Source organism: Hyla sarda, chromosome 9 (assembly GCF_029499605.1).
Source record: "Hyla sarda isolate aHylSar1 chromosome 9, aHylSar1.hap1, whole genome shotgun sequence".
NCBI lineage: Eukaryota > Metazoa > Chordata > Amphibia > Anura > Hylidae > Hyla > Hyla sarda.
The window spans coordinates 146,754,390-146,777,459 of NC_079197.1; the positions used below are offsets into that span (position 1 = coordinate 146,754,390).

General features: G+C 42.7%; 1 protein-coding gene across 4 annotated transcripts in view; it reads right to left on the bottom strand.

Moving 5' to 3' along the window:
• The window catches only part of LOC130290337 (leucine-rich repeat and fibronectin type III domain-containing protein 1-like protein), a 693,710-nt gene that overhangs the window by 135,708 nt on the left and 534,932 nt on the right, over positions 1-23,070 (bottom strand). Inside the window, exon 1 of one of the 4 annotated variants that reach the window (XM_056537837.1) lies at positions 11,032-11,710. The exons of the other annotated variants lie outside the window; for them this stretch is intronic. The gene's annotated coding sequence lies outside the window, so the exon portion shown is untranslated. Of the gene's footprint in view, positions 1-11,031; positions 11,711-23,070 lie in introns of those variants that run through there. 4 annotated transcript variants of the gene reach the window in all.

Here is a 23,070-nt window from a genome sequence, read left to right on the forward strand (position 1 = left end):
TTCTCTGATGTCACAACCACAGTGCTCTCTGCTGACCTCTGTCCATTTTAGGATCTGTCCAGAGCAGCATATGTTTGCTATGGGGATTTTCTCCTGCTCTGGACAGTTCCAAAAATGGACAAGAGAGGTCAGCAGAGAGCACTGTGTTCATGACATCAGAGAAATCAAAAAAGAAAAGCATTTCTTCTGTAGTATACAGCCCCTAAAAAGTACTGAAAGAATTAAGATTTTTTTTAATAGAAGTAATTTACAAATCTGTTTAACTTTCTGGCACAAGTTGATTTAAAAAAAAAAGAAGTTTTCCCCGGGAGTACCCCTTTAAGCTGAGACAGATCTGATCACAATCCTGTGCAGAGTTTCGGAGGATCAAAGGTCAGTGTACCTGCTATGAAGCATTCTTAAAAATGAACAGTGACCAACGTGCTACACATCTACTTAAAGACTATGGGGTCTTTCATTAATGTGAGTGACTTTTGGTTTTTTCCACACTAGTTTGCAGCAGGTGCAGCTAGTTGACATTTACCAAGATGCCTGCGCCTTTTGATCAATGCCAGATAATGTTTATGCGCATCGTAACGCGCACTTGTCATTCAGCCCGGCATAACTGCCTACTTCTGGTTCCAACTGGAGTGACCATTGTGCATAACTGTGTGATTTATGCAAAAGTCGCCCATCAGGGCATAAAACTGTGCGCCTAGGAAACCATATGCAAACCATGTCCACAAAACTCCCGATGGACTCACCAGCACAAAAAGCCATCTACACCGGAGAAATTTGCATCATAAATGCTTTGCTTTACAAATACATTTGCTGATTTGGGTCTTGATAAATGATCCCCTATAACTTTACTACCCTGTGCCAAAGTGACTTTCTTTACTTGGATTTTACCATACCTGATAATAGGCTGACACTTCCAATTTAAAAGGGATCACTTTTTAGAACTCTCTTTCTTATCACAGACAAGATTACTTTGAAAGGTGACACCAGTATATAAGTAATATGGGATCAGGACAGTGACAGTACCTCCCCTCCTCCATCTTAATGCATAATGATCTCAGCACAGGTCTCAGAGAAGGCCTAGAAACATCTCCTACAGAAGTGAATAGAGCCCCCTGCACTTAAGTCTAATGTGTCTATGTCCATAGGGCTTGCAGTAAAGCATATCTCTAAATGTTGTTAAAAGCAGCTCAAGCAATATGGCTGTCCCCATAATAATGTAAAAAATTATTAAAAAAAAAAAATTAAAATAGTGCCTGGCTCTGACTAAATAAAATGTAGTGACACGTTTCCTTTAACTTAAAGGGGTACTCCGGTGATTTTTTTTTTTTTTTTTATCAACTGGAGACAGAATGGCAAACAGATTTGTAAATTACTTCTATTTAAAAATCTTAATCCTTCCAGTACTTATCAGCTTTTGTATACTACAGAGGAAGTTCTTTTCTTTTTACATTTCTGTCTGACCACAGTGCTCTCTGCTGACACCTCTGTCTGTCTCAGGAACTGTCAAGAGCAGGAGAGGTTTGATATGGGGATTTGCTCCTGCTCTGGACAGTTCCTGACATGAACATAGGTGTCAGCAGAGAGCACTGTGGTCAGAGAGAAAAGAAATTCAAAAGTAAAAGAACTTCCTGGGGAGTATACAGCAGCTGATGAGTCGTGGAAGGGTTAAGATTTTTAAAATATAAGTAATTTACAAATCTGTTTAACTTTCTGGCACCAGTTGATTTAAAAAAATAGTTTTTCACCGGAGTACCCCTTTAACGTTTATTGCGACACCGTGTGAAAAAAATAAATGTTTGGGCCTTGAAGGGCCTTTGTTAAAGGGTTACTCCCATGGAAAACTTTTTCTTTTAAATCAACTGGTGCCAGAAAGTTAAACAGATTTGTAAATTACTTCTATTAAAAAATCTTTACCCTTCCAGTACTTATTTTTTAGCTGCTGAATACTACAAGGGAAATTCTTTTCTTTTTGGAAAACAGTGCTCTCTGCTGACATCTCTGTCCATTTTAGGAACTGTCCAGAGCAGCATATGTTTGCTATGGGGATTTTCTCCTTCCCTGGACAGTTCTTAAAATGGACAGAGATGTTAGCGGAGTGCACTGTGGTTATGATGTCAGCAGAGAGCACTGTGTTCCAAAAAGAAAATAATTTCCTCTGTAGTATTCAGCAGCTAATAAGTACTGGAAGGATTAAGATTTTTTAATAGACGTAATTTACAAATCTGTTTAACTTTCTGGCACCAGTTGATTTAACAAAAATAAAAAAGTTTTCCACCGGAGTACCCCTTTAGATCAATATCAAAGATCATCTACATGGCAAGCTGTAATGTTGCCTTTAGTAAATTAAACAAAGAATAAAGTTTAATACGAATTTTGGTTATTGGAAGACCCTTCTGGAAGGTGGCCACCAGGCTTTGAAGCAAGGAAGCAGGGAGAAGAGCAGTAGAAATGTTTCTTTACGTGGAAAATAGAATGAATGGAGCACATATCTAAAAGTTCTCACAGATATGTAGATACAGAGTTAGATGGCTTGAATACTAGCAATACATGTAGGGTGTATGTGTTGTGATTCGGATTACTCTACAGCAGTGGTCTCTTGGTGTGCCCGGACAGCCAATGACTGTTTGTCGGCTGCACATCCCTGATGTAAATCTCCCGTTCCACCACATCCCAAAGGTGATCTATTAGATTGAGATATGGTGACTGTGGAGGCCATTGGAGGACGGTCAACTTATTATCATGGTTAAGAAACCAGTTTGAAACCAGTTTAGTAGGCATCAGAAGATGGGTCCACTGTGGTTATAAAGCGATGGACATGGTAGGCAGTCACATTTAAATGATGTTCAATTGGTACTAAAAGTGTGCCAAGAAAATGTCCTCCAAACCATTCCACCACAACCACCACCAGCCTGAACGGCTGATACAAGGCAGGATGATCCATGAATTTTACAGATCAGCGTTGAGACTCATCCAACCAGGCAGCAGTCTTCCAGTCTTCCACTGTCGAATTTTGTGAGCATTTGGGAATTGTAGCCTGAGTTTCCCGTTCTTAGCTGACAGGAATGGCACCCGGTGTGGTCTTTTGCGTCAAGGTTGTGCATTCAGAGATTGTTATTGCAGACCTTGGTTATAACAAGTGGTTATTTAAGTTACTGTTGCTTTTCTGTCATCTCGAACAAATATGCCTAACTTTCTCTGACTTTAATATCCACAGATGAAACCCTGCAGATGGTTGTGTATGAAAATCCTAGTAGATCAGTGTTAGAAATACTCAGACCAGCCCATCCGGCAATAACAACCATGCCACATTAAGTGTCACTTAAAGGGGTACTCTGCCCCTAAACATCTTATCCCCTATGCAAAGGATAGAGGATAAGATGTCTGACGATCTCCCTGCCACACCCGGCGTTGGTTTAGAGTGTGGGGTTCAGTGCCGGAGGCTCGTGATGTCACGGCCACGCCCCCTCAATGCAAGTCTATGGGAGGGGGCGTGATGGTCATCACGCCCCCTCCCATAGACTTGCATTGAGGAGGCATGGCCGTGATGTCACGAGCCTCCGCCCCGCATCACCAGTCAACCGGAATGGAACGAAGTTCCCTTCATGCATCGGATGTCTGGGGTGCCAGATCTGAGATCACGGGGTGCCCAGCGGCTGTGATCAGACATCTTATCCCCTCCTTTGGATAGGGGATAAGATGTCTAGGGGTGGAATACCCCTTTAAATCCTATTTTTTCCCATTCTAAAGCTCGGTTTGAACTTCAGCAAGTTGACCACGTCTGAATGCCTACATGCATTGAGTTGCTGCCATGTGATTGGCTGATGAGCTATTTGTGTTAACAAGCTATTGAACAGGTGACTATAATAAAGAGGCCAGTGAGTGCTTGTTCCAAGATAAGTTGTCTTACCAGTAACTGCATGCTCAGCCAATCGCTGACGTCAGTGGTGTCCCGCCTCAGTCAGCGATTGGTCCTGGAAAGACACAACTTATCTTTGAACCAGGAACAAGCATTGATGAGCAGGGGACCATATGGTGCTGAAATGGGAGCTATGGAGGAACCACAGGTGTATAACCATTTTTTTCCATTTACACCAACCTCAAATTTATGTAAAAGTTTTTTGGAACCCGGACGACTCCTTTACCCAAAACCGAGATTTCATGTAAGCTCCGTTTGGCCTTTCAATGGTGAAAATAACATACGGGCATCAAAATGGCATCGTCCTAAAATAATTATACAAAATTTGGTTTATTTTTTCCGGGGGCCGCTGCCTCTCCTTGTTTTGTTCGGCTCCAGCATTACCAAGCACTAATGGATTAATCACCTTCTCTTTTTTCAGCCCAGAATAGCGCGCCACTTAAATGATTAGCATGTTAGCAAATGATGAGAGATTTCCAGACAAAACCGGCTCGAGAAAAGCTTCTGTATAATTCTCTACCTTTATTTCATAATGATGTTTTACCTTCTTAATAAATCTCTTTATGGATTGGGGAAAATGTACACAGCGGCTATTATGGGCCACTTACTTCTGCTCATTTGTTGTATGTGGCAAATGCTGTATTCTTTAGGCCCCTTTCATACAGTCTCATTATCACTTATGAATAGATTGAAGCCACTAGAAAATTGAAACAACAACATGAATTACGTTATTTTTTTTCCATCAACCGTGCTCAGGTTCTGCATTTCCAGTTCCTATTATAGTTATATACTCATATGGATGATATACCCTCCATACATAAGTGACACCCAAGATACCTGTCCTTCTTTAGCAACTAGGATAGGTAATGTTTGTTTTACCAGTGAAGGTCCAAACCCCATCTACTCCCATTGATCAACAAAATTGGTAAATCGAGAAACGTATAGAACAAGTACGCTGCTGTTTTATATAGGTGATGATTGTTTTACCAGTGAAAGTCCAACCACTAAGCCCCCACGGTTCAACAAGAATTGGTATCCTCCATACCCAGGGTTTAATGGAGCAGCGGCCAGAACAAGCACACTGCTGTTTCACGTAGGTGATGATTGTCTGATTAGTGGGGGTCCAACCATTAAAGGGGTTCTCCGCTGGAAAACATTTTTTTTTTTAAATCAACTGGTGTCAGAAAGTTAATCAGATTTGTAAATTACTTCTATTTAAAAATCTTAATCCTTCCAGTACTTATCAGCTGCTATATGCTCCACAGGAAGTTCTTTTCTTTTTGAATTTTCTTTCTGTTTGACCACAGTGCTCTCTGCTGACACCTCAGAGTAGGAGAAAATCCCCATAGCAAACCTCTCCTGCTCTGGACAGTTCCTGATGTGGACAGAGGTGTCAGCAGAGAGCACTGTGGTCAGACAGAAAGGAAAAAAATAAAAAATAAAATAACTTCCTCTGTAGTATACAGCAGCTGATAAGTGCTGGAAGGATTAAGATTTTTTTATAGAAATTATTTACAAATCTGTTAAACTTTGATTTAAAAGAAAATGTTTTCCACTGGAGTAGCCCTTTAAGACCCCCACGATCAACAAGAACGGGTATCCCATGTACCTATGGTTGAATGGAGCAGCGAACAGAATAAGCACGCTGCTGTTCCACATAGGTGATGATTGTGTGACCAGTGAAGGGATTGATAATAAATGGATATCCTGCAAACCCATGGTTGAAATGTAATCTATGCTTATTTTGATGCAGATTTACATACAAGGATTTTGATTTGGAGGACCTTTCTTGATACCACCTTCCGTTCCCAAGATATGTGGGTTTAACTTGTCTAAGAATTCATGGAACCAGTCAGATATATATGAATCTAAAGAGTCAAAAAGGAAAATTGGAGAAAAAAGACTTCAGCTCACCGTTTAGAGAAGATTGCAGGTGGAAGGTGTTAATTTGTTGGGAGCACGAGAGCTTGTAGCCGTGCCATATCCTTGGGTGGTAACTGGAATTCAAGGAAGGAATGGTGGGGGAAGGGAATCTCAGCTCCACTTGAAGTAAAAGATATTCTTTAATAAGGTTTTATTAAAAGAGAAAAATAGACAAAACAAACAAAAATCACACGTGCATAGTGGGTTAAAAAACGCATGTCACCGACGCGTTTCGGGCTATTATAAGCCCTTAATCCTGGTGCCGGCACCAGGATTAAGGGCTTATAATAGCCCGAAACGCGTCGGTGACGTGCGTTTTTTAACCCACTATGCACGTGTGATTTTTGTTTGTTTTGTCTATTTTTCTCTTTTAATGGAACCTTATTAAAGAATATCTTTTACTTCAAGTGGAGCTGAGATTCCCTTCCCCCACCATTCCTTCCTTGAATTCCAGAATCTAAAGAGTGCCTGTCATGATCTTCATAAATGTTTTAATCCTCCAAGTTCACTCCCACAATCATAATAAACCATTCCCTGCCTTTATTTTTATTATCTTTATTTTTTAGTTTTCTATATATTGTGCTGTATCTTCTGCTCACTCCTAACATTCTGCGCTGATGAATTTCTCCATATATCTTTACAATGGTCCGAGCTCTGTCGTTCTGATACCAAGCGCCAGACCCCCTGCAGTAAGTATTTGATTTCGGAATGTGTGCGGTGTTAGATATCCTCTGATATACAAAAAGAGTCCAACAGGTCCTGGTGCTTGTCGTGTATTGGGTCTCTCACCTCTTCACCAGATATGACATTGGGAGCCTCAGAGGTGACTGTAGTAAGAAAACACAGTCATTAAAAATAAAAATTCATATAAATGTAGATGTTAATATGACAGGCCGGCGCTGCCATAGAGGAGAAGTGGAAAAGTGACAGCAATTAAGGCTGCACTGACAGTACAGGAGATTAGGCTTTGAAGTCCTATACGCTGTACGTATATATTTTCTATGTTAAGTCACTGCTTTGTTGGCAACTTTGACAATACTAACACACGATATATCTGTCCTACAGCCTAGTTATACTGGAAACCCCCTATGTGAAGGTTTGCTGTGGTAGTGTGGTGGTCCAGCACAAGGTGTTCCAGCTGCCACTCATTGGAGTATTCGGGTGGCCCAGGTATCATTGGTTTGGTAGATGCACAGTATGCCTCTTAAGTATTGTATGGTCATTTCAAAGTGTATTTTCTGCATAAAAGGTCCCAGCAGTCTGACCACCTGTTTCCTCCTGTATGGGGCCTTGAAACTCTTTGGAGTTCCCATCCTTAAAGGAGTTCTCCGTTGCTCTGCATTTGGAACAAACTGTTCTGAACGCTGGAGCCAGGAGCTCGTGACATAATAGCCCCACCCCCTCATGACATCACACCCCGCCCCCTCATTGTAAGTCTATGGGAGGGGGCATGACAGCCGTCATGCCTCCTCACATTGTCTTACATTGAGGGGGCGGGAAGTGATGGCATGAGGGGCGGGGCTATGATGTCACCAGCTCCCGGCACCTGCTCCAGCATTCAGAACAGTTTGTTCCAAACGCTGAGCAGCAGAGAACTCCTTTAAAGAGGAGTGGGAGTTAAGGGCACTCAACCCATCGCCGGTAAAGATTGGTGGTCTGATGAATCTCACAAAGCCCCCCCTAAAGCTGTAGATGCCGTGATCAGTATTGGTATACATCAGAGTCATCTCTAATGCCTGATTTTAGTGGCCAACCCCTGACTGCTGATACCAGCTGGGACCCCGGTCAGTGAAGTGAGTGCCGCTCCTGTGATTGCTTCATAAATTGTACATGCCGCAGGACATAAATGTACGCCCTTGTGCGTTAAGTACCAAGTGGCAAGGGCACACATTTGTACCCTGCATCCTTTAGGGGTGCACAGCAAGACTCTAACTTAGCCTTCCAAAACACAACGCAGCTGATTTGCTTGTTTGCTATGGGTCAATGTATTGTTTCATCACCCAACATTTCTTTAGCTTGAGGTTATGGACAGCTGCCTTCGCATTCTCCTGTAAAATGTTTGATACATTTATTGTTCTCTCTATGATTACAAAGTGTCCATGTCCTGAGGAAGCTAAGCCGCCCAAAACCATGTTGCCCCCTATCTAATACTTCACAGTTTAGATAAGGTTTTGATGTTGGTGTGCAGTTCTCTTTTCCTCCAAACATATCTCTGTGCACGCCCCCTCCCATAGACCTGAATAGAGGTGGCGTGGCGTGATGTCACAAGGGGGCGTGGCGTGACGTCACGTCTCCGGCCAGGGAAACTCAGCATTCTAAACATACTGTATAGAACGTTGGGTGCTGCATGGAGATCGCGGGGGGTGACAGCAGCAGGACCACTGCGATTAGACATCTTATTTCCTATCCTTTCTGCATCTTCGTGACCCACTACTATTGTTACACACAGCTGGAACCTGCTGAATTTTTTGATCTTGCTCTTGTTTAAAACTTAAAAAAATGATAAAACACCTGTTAAATATCTTTAAAAGAGTAACATGGATTATAATGAATAGAATTTTTCCAGGATCATAATAGTCAATATCTTCCCCCAGCACATTAATTTATCATTGATTATAGAATAAGATCATTCCTCATCCTATCTTAAAAGCAATAGTGATTTCGTGAGCCTCTCTCTCAGTCGGAGGATCGATCAGATTTCAGCGCCTGTGATGAATTGCTATGTATGTTTGTGGCTTGGAGTTAATTATTTTAATTAAATGTATGATTGTTATATACATTGGTTATCTTGTCTAAATCTCTGGCCATTTAGTAGCATCACCAGTTAGTGTAGATGTGACCTTACTGTTAATGTAGTGTTTTCACGAGAGCTACTGATCCATTAGTGTTGTGCACATCGTCGGCTCTGGTACTGGATGGACCATTGAACATGTTACTGTTCCTAGTAGCTTTTTGTATAAATTGAAAATAAAATTGAGAGAAAGCAACTCGGTATCTATGTAATACTTCATTTCCCTTGCAGCTTCTCCTGCAACACACACAATGGCAATTTGCCATTAACATTCACTTAACAGTTGTTAAACATAAAGGCCTTTTCCTGGATGGCATGGTCAGGATCCCCATCTATCAACAGATCATGGGGCTCGAAACACAGCAATATCTATATCCATGCAGCTGCATGTTGTGTTGCAACTCACCCCATTCAAATGAACCTATGTGAGCTACAGAACCAAACACCTGGACACCCATTGTATTTTGGCACACATTAAAGCTCTGTTGCCCCTTCCATCTGTTTATGTCATCCCCTTGACCCCACTGATCAACCATTGATAGCCTAAGCTAAGAATAGTCATTAGTAGACACAGCAGAGTTTCATTGTGCAAGAGCAGTACATGGGTCCCTTTGTCCTCCAAAAGCTCTTCATCGATTAGCCCTCTACACGCAACAGTAATTGGTACTCCGGTGGAATTCTTTTTTTTAATCAACTGGTGCCAGAAAGTTAAACAGATTTGTAAATTACTTCTATTTAAAAATCTTAATTCTTACAGTACTTATTGGCTGCTGTATAATACACAGGAATTTCTTTTCTATCCACATTGCTCTCTGCTGACACCTCTGTCCATGTCAGGAACTGTCCAGAGCAGGAACAAATCCCCAAAGCAAACCTCTCCTGCTCTGGACAGTTCCTGACATGGACAGAGGTGTTAACAGAGAGCACTGTGGTCAGACAGAAAAGAAATTCAAAAAGAAAAGAACTTTCTCTGTATTATACAGCAGCCAAGAAGTACTGGAAGGATTACGATTTTTAAATAGAAGTAATTTACAAATCTGTTTAACTTTCTGACACCAGTTGATAAAAAAAAAATTCCACTGGAGTAACCCATTAATGACCTTTTATATAGGGTGATGGTGACCACACAGACTGATTATTGCAAAGTGTAAAAGACTGATCAACAATCTCTAGTTAGTTGGCTGATTGATGGGATCCGGCAGCCCTAAAAATCATCAATGGTTGCCCACATATATTGTAAATTAGATATATCCAATGTAGATATGTAAAAGAATGAAGCACTCACCCGGTCTTGGCATGGCAAATAGGCTTCTTTATTGTATCACAATCTGCAATGCATAGAATCCCATGCAGGGGAGCGGACAGGAACAGGTGAGGTGGGGGAGTGGGTTGGGTGACGGTCTGTATCACACATTCATCGCTTCGTCAGGCCCCTCTGAGGGGCCTGACGAAGCGCTGATTGCGCGATATGGACCGTTGCCCAACCCACTCCCCCACCTCACCTGTTCCTGTCCACTTCCCTGCATGGAATTCTATGCATTGCAGATTGTGATACAATAAAGAAGCCTGTTTCACACTCCAAGACCGGGTGAGTGCTCCGTTCTTTTACATATCTACATTGGATATATCTTCTACTTTATATGTGAGCACCGGAAAGGTCTAGCAGCCAGAGGATTCCAGCTACATAGTGATTTGTGTAGTAACAGCGTCAGGTACAGCTATAAGAGGATAGATATTGTAAATTAGGATGTAAATGAAGGCCAAAATGGTGGATCCAGTGATCGTGCATGCTGTCCTAGCCACACAATCATTGAGCCATGTGATAGGTTTATTAAACCAAGACTGATCTATTAGATTGGCGCTTATATCAGGTAAGGGTCTGCTTAAAGGGTCTACTCAGCCCCCAGACATCTAACCCCTATCCAAAGTATAGGGGATAAGACAGTCATCTAAACCCCTATCCAAAGGGATAAAATGTCTGATTGCAGGGGGTCCAGCCGCTGGGACCCCCCACAATCTCCAGCCCAGCATCCCAGTATTCTGAAAATGTATGTTCAGAAAGCCGGCTGTGCTAGGCTTCAACCGGCCATGGTCATCATGCCCCCTTCCATTAATGGGTATGGGTGGGGGAGTGATGGCTGTGATCTCCCATAATCTGGAGTTCGCTCCGTGCATATGGATTACTGGGGCATTGGGGCTGGAGATCTTAGGGGGTCCCCGCAATCAGACACCTTATCTCCTATTCTTTGGATTGGGGATAAGATGTCCAGGGGAAGACTACCCCTTTATATAAAATGGCCATATGTGGCCTAAGAAAATGAGTTAACGCAATTCTTTAAATGCAATCTGACAGACAGTAAAAAGATGCTAGATGCTTTAGAGGAGATAATGAATGTCTTACCTACTGGACACTTGTATGACTGCATCGGTCGCGCATATGTTCCACCTAGGATAGGTCATCACTGTGAACTCCTGGAAGATGATCCTATTTGGCAAAGCACCAAATTTACACGATTTCCAGTCTGGGTGGATCTTCCTCCCACCCCAGGAGATGGCCACACTTTTTATTTTACTTATTTAGCCAACATAAAAATACTTTTAAAATGGGATTGCACCTTAAGGCAAAAACATAACTATTGGCTTATCATTTGGACAAAACTGGTTCTGTATAAACAGGGTTAAGGAAATCCGTATGGGCTGAAGAAAAAAATCCTACAGAATGGTTCTTATCTTCCTCCCCAGCATAAGACTGTTCGAGGTTTACAGGTTTAGTCCAATGTTTACGGTGTTCCAGTTTTCTCAGCGGTACCCGGTTGCATTCTTCGGTGTCATGGAGCACTCTCGTGCATGGAGAGAAGAGACACACGAGCCGATCGGCTATGACGAGACGAGAGAGTGAGAAGCTGAGAGGGGGGGAATCAATATGAGCTCTAAATGACTGAATCCCTCTCCAGTGCAGCAGACAAGCCAAGCCTGTGCTTCATTGTGAGCGGCGGCTGCAGTTACCGGGTATTGTCTGTCGGCTTACAACAAAATTGTTTTACATCCATCAGTCACTGTGTGCTGCACAGAGGGAGCACGGAAGTCAATCCGCGGATGCTTTATGTGATCACAGCCCCGTTAATCCAATGTTCACGTGCTCAGTCATGTGCGTGCTCCCAGCACACCTTTATATTATACAACAGCCTATTCACGTTTCATCTGAAGCTCCTGGGCCCAATGCAGAAACTAAAACAGGGCACCCACCTACCACGTGCCGCTTGCAATACCGTCCGTTTCTTACTATGTAAAGGGACATTTACATATGAATCTAAATGCAGATTTTAAAGCGTACCCATCAGATCCAACAAAATGTTTTTTTTATATATCCCTCAGTACCTAATCCTGACCATGTACATCTAAGTTTTATGTGTCTAGCACCTTTATTTACTTTTTTATTACACTTTTAATTTAGCTCACTAGTCTGAATTCCTCTCAAAGGGAGGGGGCGTGGCCTCACTGCAGGTCTCCGCCCCCTCGCTCAGTATGCTGTCTGCTCACATCTCCCCTAACATTAGCAAAACTACAACTCCCAGCTTGTCCTCACTGACAGTAGTGGGACACAAGCTGACAGTGAGAAGATTTTTCCTCCAGGTATGAGCCCTGCGCTCACAGCTGTCAATCAAGGAAGTCTGTCCATGACATAGGTGATGACACATGGACACAGCAGGACTAGTATATGCCCAAGCAGGCGGGGGGAGGGGGGAGTGGGGGCAGTTGTTTGACTGGCTTTTTCTGTATGAAATACTGAAAATATTCTAATGAAAGCAATTGCAAAACCTATTGGTTATACATGCTTTACAACATATGAGAAGTTTTTGTATCTGACAGTGTCCATTTAAGAATGTGGTAAAATAGTGTAACAACTGCACAATGTAAGTATGCTAGAATGCATATCTCACTATATCAATGAATACAATAAATGTATAGAATTAATTTACATTCTGTATTGCCTGTCATTAAAGGGGACCTACCATCACTATCATGCTGCCTGAATCACGAGTCATCAGATGGATCAGACAGCTTGAAAGGCTACCTTTAACATATAAAAATATATATAATGCCAGGTTAAGTCATTGGCAGTAGGTGGCAAGGCCAGATATAGCTTTTATGTCTTTGGGGCCAGGAAGTTGTAGCCACTGAAGCTGATGTGTATGTATATATATATATATATAAAGGTTATAAGTCACAGCATCCAAACAGCAGACTCCAAAATAGTGCAAAAAGCTGTAGTCTTCTTATTAGTTACCCAAAGTGCGTGCTACGCACGCACTTTGGGAAACTTATAACAAGACTACAGCTTTTTGCACTATTTTGGAGACCGTTGCTTGGATGATGTGACCTATGGCTTTTCTATGGCTCCTATTCCGGTTTGGCTGTCTGGACAGTCACCTGCACAGTGGCTTGGTCCGGTGCTGTCTTACATTCTATCTACATATATATTGAGACGGTCACAGAAGTAGTGGTTGGGGATCGCTATATTTCCCCTAGATATCTGTCATATGCAGCTACCAGCACTTATTTCATCCAGGAAAAACTGAATGAAATATGGGAGATCTGGTATCAGTGTAAAATCCCTATCAGACCATAGTTACTAAGGGACTTTTGGTAAAGTCTGTTTCAGGCCTAGATTATCTATGGAATGAAAGGCAGTATGGCAGTGTCTGGTCCTTTATTTCCTGGCCAGTCCAGGTTTTCAGTTTGGTCCAAGTCAGCACAGGTGCTGCAGACTGCTTTTTTACTGGGCTTACAAAATGAGTGTAACTCAATCTGCAGGACAGGCTGTGAGGAACCTCAGATGGGAGTTTGAATCCTTCAGGGACAGCTTCTAAGGTTACATTTTGATTCATGTGTAAGTAACATATATTGATGTCTGTTGTTTGGTCTGGTGACTGGTAGGAAGTCATTTTCATAGATAGGGAAGATATTGCTAGCACTTTGACATGCAGAATTTATTTAGTACATTTATGTCTGAAGAAAAAGGTTGTATTTAGTTTTTAAGCTGAAAAATGAAGATAGGAAACACCCTTTTTGAACTATATGTCTGTGTCCCTGCCTCTGACTGCTGTTTTGCCATTATTTGAGTCTGTGGAGCAAATCTCCCCCACTGTATTTATGGCCCTGATAATGACATATCCAATATACCATAGGTCTTGCCTATAGTAGCCGAGTAACCAGTCATTGGGGCAGGGGCGGATCCAGAGTCGAGTCTCGGGAGGTGCACTATTATAGTATTTTGTGTTGGCGGACAGAAAATAAGATGTTGCTCACGTAACTTACAATATTATTAAATGTATCATACAGTCCTAACCTTGTTTAAGACTCTTAGGCCGTGTTCACATGTCAGAATAATAATCAAATATACCTATTGCCACAGAATGAGAAAGTGCTAAAGAGGTTTTTACCATTTTAAAACTACAGCTCCCAGTATGACCTAAGCAGTGGTAAGGGGATGCTGGGAGTTGTTGTTTCACCCATCATTACTGCAGAACTTCTTCAGTCACTCCAGCTCTGATGGGACACACACAGGAGGATACAGAATGATATCAGTGACTACAGGTGACGTCTTCTCTATAGTCTTTCCTTATCTAATTCAGATGGTACATACCACCGGGTCCAGCTAAATGTTCTCTCTGCAGAACTTGATGCCCAGACGTCTCCTCACTATGTCAGCGGATTCTGATCCTCTATATGAAAACAATAATTATTATAATACTGCCAAACACTGTATTCTTCTAATACAATACCGCCACACACCCTCTGAATATAATTCTGACACACGGTACCTCCTGAATATACAACACACTGTACCCTCTGAATATAATACCGCCACACACCATACCCTCTGAATATAATATTACCACACACTGCACCCTCTGAATATAATACTACCACACACTGTGCCCTCTAAATATAATGCTATAACACACTGCACTCTCTGAATATACTACCACACACTTCACTCTCTGAATATAAAACTATCACACACTGCACTCTCTGAATATAATACTACCACACACTGCACTCTCTGAATATAATACTACCACACACTGCACTCTCTGAATATAATACTACCACACTGTACCCTCTGTATATAATACTATCACACACTGCACTCTCTGAATATAATACTACCACACACCGTACCCTCTGTATATAATACTACCACACACGGCACTCTCTAAATATAATACTACCACACACTGCACTCTCTGAATATAATACTACCACACACTGCACTCTCTGAATATAATACTACCACACACTGCACTCTCTGAATATAATACTTCCACACACCGTACCCTCTGTATATAATACTATCACACACTGCACTCTCTGAATAGAATACTACCACACACTGTACCCTCTAAATTTAATACTACCACACACACTGCATTCTCTGAATATAACTTGCTGTGCAGGGCACCCTCTGAATAAAATACCCAAATGTTTTGTGGCCCATAAAAAACGTACCACCCCAGAAATTCCTCATAATCTACAATATACTTCTGAAATACAAAACACTCTGTGCCTTCACATATAGTAATAATGCCCCATTGTGTGCCCCTACATATAATGATTATGACCCGTCCTGTTCCCCCCACATAATAATAATGCCCTGTGCCCCTAACATATATTGCCCCCTGTGGTGTGCCCTTCACATATAATGCCCCCGTTCTTTGCCCCTCACATATAATGCCCCCATCATGCGCCCCTCATATATAATGCCCCCATCATGCGGCCCTCATATATAATGCCCCCATCATGTGCCCCTCATATATAATGCCCCGTGCTGTGCCCTTCACAGATAATGCCCCCATTTTTTGCCCCTCACATATAATGCCCCCATCATGCGCCCCTCACATATAATGCCCCCATTTTTTGCCCTTCACATATAATGCCCCCATTTTTTGCCCTTCACATATAATGCCCCCATCATGCGCCCCTCACATATAATGCCCCCTGTGCTGTGCCCCTCACATATAATGCCCCCTGTGCTTTGCCCCTTACATATAATGCCCCCATCCTGTCCCCTCAGGGGGCATTATATGTGAGGGGCACAGCACAGGGGGCATTTTATGTTTGGGGCACATGACAGGAGCATTTTTTGTGAGGGGCACAGCACAGGGGGCATTTTATGTTTGGGGCACATGACAGGAGCATTATTTGTGAGGGGCACAGCACAGGGTGCATTATATGTGAGGGGCGCATGACGGGGGCATTATATGTGAAGGGCGCATGATGGGGGCATTATATAAGAGGGGCGCATGATGGGGGCATTATATATGAGGGGTGCATGATGGGGGCATTATATATGATGGGCACAGCACAGGGGGCATTATATGTGAGGGGCACAGCACAGGGGGACATTATATGTGTGGGGCAAAGCACGGGGCATTATATGTTTGGGGCACAGCACAGGGGACATTATATGTGTGGGGCAAAGCACGGGGCATTATATGTGTGGGGCACAGCACAGGTGGCATTATATGTGTGGAGCACAGCACAGGGGGCATTATATGAAATAATGCCCCCTGTGCTGTGCCCCTCACATATAATGCCCACAGTCCAGCCCCATAGGGGGGCATTATACGTAAGGGGCACAATATATGTGAGGGGCACAGCACAGGGGGCATTATATGTGAGAGACACATGACAGGGGTCAGTGCTCTTAACATATAATGCCCCCTGTCATAGGCCACTCACATTAATTTCTCCTTTCCTGTGCCACATAATTGCCACCTACCCCAGTGCCATGTAGTTGACTCTTTTAAACAGAAAAAAAAAAAAAATGTGCACTTAGATTTTGTTCCCTCGCTGAAAATCTTCTTACTTGCAGGCAGCGTCACACAGGCAGCTCAGTGTGCACTGCAGACGAGCTGAGCGACGAGCCGCGGGGACGGGATCTTCCGGCGCCGGCGCGATAATGTGATGTCATCGCGCCGGCCTGTCAGCTTTTGGTCCCCGCAGCGGCGCCGGCAAAAAGGTAAATAAACAGTGTGAGGGAGCGGGATCCGCCACTGCATTGGGGGAGATTTATCAAAGGATTTAGACTGGTTTTTCCTGTCTAAATTTGTCGCACAGAAAGTCGCAGTCTAAATATGTGCGACTTTTCTGCGACTTTTGCTGTAGAGGATTTTTAGAACATGATGCATGCAAGTCTATTTTAGACGGAAATGCATTGGAAAATGCATTGGTGCTAAATTTATCAAGTGCGACTTTTGTGCGACGAGTCGCATCTGCCCAAAATACGCTGAAATGTCAGACCATGTTGGAGCAGGTCTAAATGCAGTTTAAGCTGTAGACCCTGAAGTCTGAGCACAGAATTTATCAAGGGCTGTGAGACCTTTGATAAATTAGGAGCACAATAGACAGGAGACGACCACATATGCTGGTCTATAAGCATGCCCAGAATAGACTAGATTAGGAAATGGCCCCCATGGTCTTTGTTATAGTCCATCTGTCCAGAACAGGCTTAAAACACAGACTGGGTTTAGATTGATTTCCTTTGGCCCATAAGGACATGCTTCTTAAAACTGTGATACTTACTAAATTACTTGAAGAAATTTGGACCAATAGTGGTCAATAAGTAAAATGTTATGTTCACATTGGGGCATATATACACCAGAAGCTTAAATAGGGAAGATGACGCCTCATAGCAAAGATCAAAATGGGCCTCTCTTAAAGGTGCAGCATTCTGAAAACCAGAGCTTAGTATTTGTTTTACCCTCAATTTTACATTGGGACAATTCCCAACCCCACTGTTTTCTAGCAATTCTCCACTGATTCCAGCCACCCAGGTGGTGGGACCAAACATCACTAGGTCCTCTCTCTCTCTCTCTCTCTCTCTCCAAAGGACCCATAGCAGCTGCATGGTCATGCCCTATGGTATATATGCTCTTGGTATATACTAATATCTAGTATGCCATATGGCATCATGTGTTTATCTTTATACTGAGCCAAGGCCCTGACTTCTAATGTTTACTAGCAGGAATTCAATTAGGAACTTAACTGCCCAAGACAAATTAGTCAAGTTGTTCAGGAGAGTATGTACCAGCTATAAACTCCAGTTCTCCGACCCACTATGAAGCACAAAGAACAATATTTGTCCCAAACACAGTACCGGGTAGAGAGCGGTAGAGTCTCCATATAAATGCTCCTGTCAGATAGTGAACATATATATAGTGGCTGTACCTTTATGAACAGTGTCCCAGCCAAAGGACCTTCTATCATCCATGTGCCATATAGGATAAAGTCAGAGGTGACAGCCAACAAGTAGTCACTCAGAAGTCAGTACTATCTTCTGTAGGGTGGTTGCACCTGTGAAATGACTTAAAGGGGTATTCCAGGATTTTTTTTTATTTGACTATGCTACAGGGGTTGTAAAGTCAGAGTAGTTCATAATAGTGTCTGTACCTGTGTGTGACGGTTTTCTCACAATTCTTCTGTGATTTTCACCCCAATATTTATTTTTACCAACATACAAAATGACTGTTGTCTCAGATTTTTCACAGCTTGCAATGAGGCCGAGACTTGACTCACTAGTCAGCTGATGACAGGGAGCCTGTCTGCTTCAATGGGTGGAGGGATCAATCTGCAACTAATGCAACAGCTGTAGGCACCCTGATTGAAAACCACAGGTCTTTTGAATGGATGCAGCTCATTTATGTTTCAGTTCGTGGGGTGGCTGATGTGTGGGAGGGAGGAAAAAGGAATTGTGGGATTTGTAGTCAAAAAAAGAAAAGTCAAACATAAATACCAGTTCACAAAAAGCTAGCCACAGTGTTATGGTAATCTCACAACATAGCCATTTATCCCCAAGACAAGCGCAGACCCTTCCTAAGCATGTCCATTACTGTCTGCCAGGTACATACTAAAATAACATTATGGTGGATAACCGCTTTAAGCATTGGATACTCTTTGCTTGTATCAGTGCCCTGGGGAAATAATGGTGTCTACAGATGCCTATTCCTTCACCTTTTGGCCTAGCTTTGTCCAAAAGACTTAAAGGGGTACTCTGCCCCTAGACATCTTATCCCCTATCCAAAGAATAGGGGATAAGCTGTCTGATCACGGGGGTCCCCCGAACTTTGCTCTGTGCCGGATGACTGGAGATGTGGGGCGGAGGCTTGTGACGTCATGGTCACGCCCCGCTCGTGACGTCCAGCCATGCCCCCTCAATGCAAGTCTATGGAAGGGGGTGTGACGGCTATCACACCCCCTCCCATAGACTTGCGTTGAGGGGATGTGACCATGACGTTACGAGCAGTGGCGTGGCCGTGATGTCACGAACCTCCAGCTCTGCACCCAAATTACCCCCTTAATACCCCTTTAAGCCAAAATGGGATTCCATAGTGAGTCATTTGACTCATGACAGGGACACTTTAAGAAGATAAATTCCTACTTTATTGAGGTTTTCAGTAAAACAGCTGTTTGCACCCCTCTGGGGTGCAGCCATATCTCCTTTCACATGACAGGGACCTGTGGTTTGATTAATAACAAGCATGGGGATTCTTTCCAGGACCACCCTTGCAGCCGGCAACACTGAATTAAATATTCAGCGTTCCTGCCGATAAATCACAGTGTTAGTCGTCAGTGTTCTCTATGGAAAACACAGGTGTGGATCCCCTTCCAAATGGCCATAAAATATGGTGAGTCAGTAACGGTGACAAAAATCATCTTTATTTGAATTTAACAAGCGTGAGAAAAGTAATTTGTGTAATTCGGTTATATTTATTTCGTGAAACGATTTCTCCTCATAGTATAGTCATTGTCTTTCCTATTCTTTTTTTTTATCTATTTTTGATGAATTATTTTATTATCTCATTTACCGTACTGGTAGCAGTAAATATTTTTTGACAGTGGATGTGTTGTATTTTTAAATTGCGGGGTAAGGTTGGGTTTACAACACGATTGTGCCATCTGTGGTGCATATATCTTGGCAAACAGGATGCTGATGTATACGCGCACTGACAGACAGGGACCCCATTAATCTTAAAGGGGTACTTTGATGGAAAACACTTTTTTTTTCATATCAACTGGTGCCAGAAAGTTAAACAGATTTGTAAATTTCTTCCATTTAAAAATCTTTCACTTATCAGCTGCTGTACGCTCCAGAGGACGTTTTATGGTTCTTTTTTGTCTGACCACAGTTCTTTCTGCTGTCACCTCTGCAGGATAGGTTTGCTATGGGGATTTTCTCCTTCTCTGAACAGTTCCTGACATGGACAGAGGTGACAGCAGAGAGCACTGTGGCCAGACAAAAAAAAAAGAAAAAAAACATACAACTTCCTCTGGAGCAAACAGCAGCTGATAAGTACTGAAAGGATTAAAATTTTTAAATTGAAGTAATTTACAAATCTGTATAACTTTTTGGCAACAGTCATCTATAGAGTAACTTTGGATCTGACTACCTGTTTTGACTATGTCTTAAAAGCCTGGGATGCTGTGCTACTCAGTACTTTACTACATTAAGGCCATTAAAGGGGTACCCTGGTGGAAAAAAAAAAATTCACATTAACTGGCTCCAGAAAGTTAAGAAGATTTGCAAATGACTTCTATTAAAAACCTAGAAAGTAGATGGCTGCCATCATGGGTTTCAACCGCATCCTCCTCTGTGAAGCTGGCTCCTTGGTGACCTGCCATGTCAAGTCAGGTAAGAATCAGGTGCATCCACTTCCAAGCAGAGACTTCTAAGTGGTCAACATACCCAACCACATGCCAGACCACTCTGCAGTATCAAGTTCTGTTCTTCAGAAAGTTGTATTGGCCAAAACTTCATGGAGTAGTGCCCATCTCTTCTGGAGCCATTTTTCACATGGCTCTTTGCTGTGGCTCAGAGGGGATCGTGATGGAATCCTGATATTTTCCAAACCATGACCTAGCTGGTCTCTTTACTCATGGAACTCTTTTTAGTAAATAGGACAATCTGGAAGGTCCTACCAAAAAATAAAAAGGATTTATGGTCTAGTTGGTGAGGGATCTAATCTATGAGGTCATAGGGAACATGCTTCTGAAAGGTAGTCATGGTTAGATCGGATTAGAATTCCTTGAAGAACCCTGTGGCGGCCTTCATTGTGACAGTCATAGTGAGTGCTCTATGTCAGTGTATGCGCCATTCAGTCCGCTTCCTACGGTGAATTGCAGGGTGCATCAAAGTAATGTGGTTTGGTGCACTTAACTCTATTTTGTCATGTGATCATCAGAGAAAAGTGGAACCATAATCCAGGTATCACATCTCTGGCTGCTGTGACTTACGCTCTCAATTATCTGTGTAAAGGTTAATTACATTGAAGTGGGAATGAATGCTAATACCTCACGCTACTATTAATTGGCATACAGCCCGATCCCACCTACTAATTATAGATCTACACTCTTCAAGCTACTGCAACCCACGGAAAAAAAAGGTGACTATGGCAGCAATATTTCTATGCCAACAATAATCGAGACAATGTCTGTCGGTAAACGCTTACATGCACAGTTATGTAAGCCAGCGTCCAGACAAGGTTTGTTTTTCCTCGCGGTGATGTTTTTTCATTTTCTTGACAGTTATCAGACAAAGACGTGTACAAATGACAGCAAAAATTGTTTATAGGAAAATGTGTCAGCTCTGAAGAATAATGGTACAAAAGATGTAATCAGCAAAAAAGAAACATCATAAACTGCAACAAGTAAGTTCACCCACTTGAAAAGATCTAGTCTTTTATCAGATACCAGAAAATGAGAGTAGAACTGAAAGCTGTAAACTAGTATATATGTGAACCCCTAAAGGATTTTCTGTCTACATCTTAAATCCTATCCACTGATCAGCAGGCGACCGAAAGCCAAGCAATCAATAATGCTGCAGGACTACCACAACCGGATCTGTGCTGTGAACGGGGCCAGATGTAGTTGGCTTCATTCATTGTTTAATGTCCATGCCTGGTTGCTGCAGATCGGCTCCCATTGAAGTGAACAGGAGGGCCACTATGCAGTGTATGGAGTCAACCCCTTTCACAGTATAGATCCTGCAACAGTAACCCTGCGGGACATCAGATCTGCATAGGCACTAAGTGTCTGCACCCCACAGATCAGATATTGATGACCAACCCAGCCACAGCAACCCTGCAGGACAGCAGATCTGCATATGCCCCAGGTGTCTTCCCCCGACGATCAGATATTGATGGCCTATTTAGCCACAGCAACCTTACAGGACAGATGATCTTTAGAGATGCCACATGTCTGCACCCCACCAATCAAGAAGACAGACCATCAGTGTCTTGGAACAGAAAACCTATTTTAGTTGGCGACACACACATTAGCTAAGTCCATGTAGAACCCATGGGGAGATAAGCCAAAGATAGGCCAATAGCTCTGGCCATATGCAGATGAAACCACACACACATAGTGGTCAAGGACCCCATTATTTTGCCAGTAAAACTCCTGTATTATGGACAAATAGTGCAGCCAAAGGGGACTGCATGTAGATATGGTTTAATCTGCATAGGGTAGCTGCAAATTGGGACCATACCCTAGGAGATTGTTATCTGATGAGCACCAGCTTTAGCTAAATGCAGAGGTGTATGTAGATGCAAGAAGGCTCCATAGCAAAGAATAAAATGGTCTTCTTTTGTTGCCAGGTAACATCATTTTACAGCTAGCCCTCCAGGAAAGGGGACATGGTGCTTATTTGCCTCCCATCTCCTTACTATAATCTTTATTTTTCCACCCCACACTCTTGTTTGCTAACATAAGGTCTGGGGAGAGGGGATGCAGGTATAAAAAATTTTTACCACTCATTAAAACAAAGGATGTTGTAACCTGACTTTGGCTCCTTCTTTCCAGTGGCCAAACAGGGATTATGTAGACTGCCTTCATTGTAGGACCTGGGTTAAACGTCACAAAACTTTTCTGGTACCAACAATAATGTCAGACCTACAGTGCTGCTCATGCTTATTGGCCCAGAACCAAGCAAGTGAGCATTCGCAGCACAGTCCGAGTCTATGGGTTATATTTATGTTTAAAGGGGTACTCCCTTTAAAGCCGTTTACAGCCGTTTCGCCCCCTCCCATAGACTTGCATTGAGGGGTCGGGGCATGACATCATGAGGGGAGGGGCTATGAATGACATCACTAGCTCCCGGCACCGGCTCTAAGCATTCGGAACATTTTGTTCATAACGCTGAGCAGTGGAGTACCCCTTTAACACATACAATTCTGAATATGGTGTGTGACTCATTGAGCTGTATGATTTTCTTCTGTTTACAAGTGCATTTTGTGCCCTTTTCCCAAGCCTATTATTCTATAAGATATGTTGGCCCACTGATCCTGCCACAGAAGAAGCTGGAAATGGGTGAAATCCAGGGTCAGGGTAGAGAGTGTAGGGAAGAGTCTATAGAACTATCTTCTGGTCTCTGGACAAT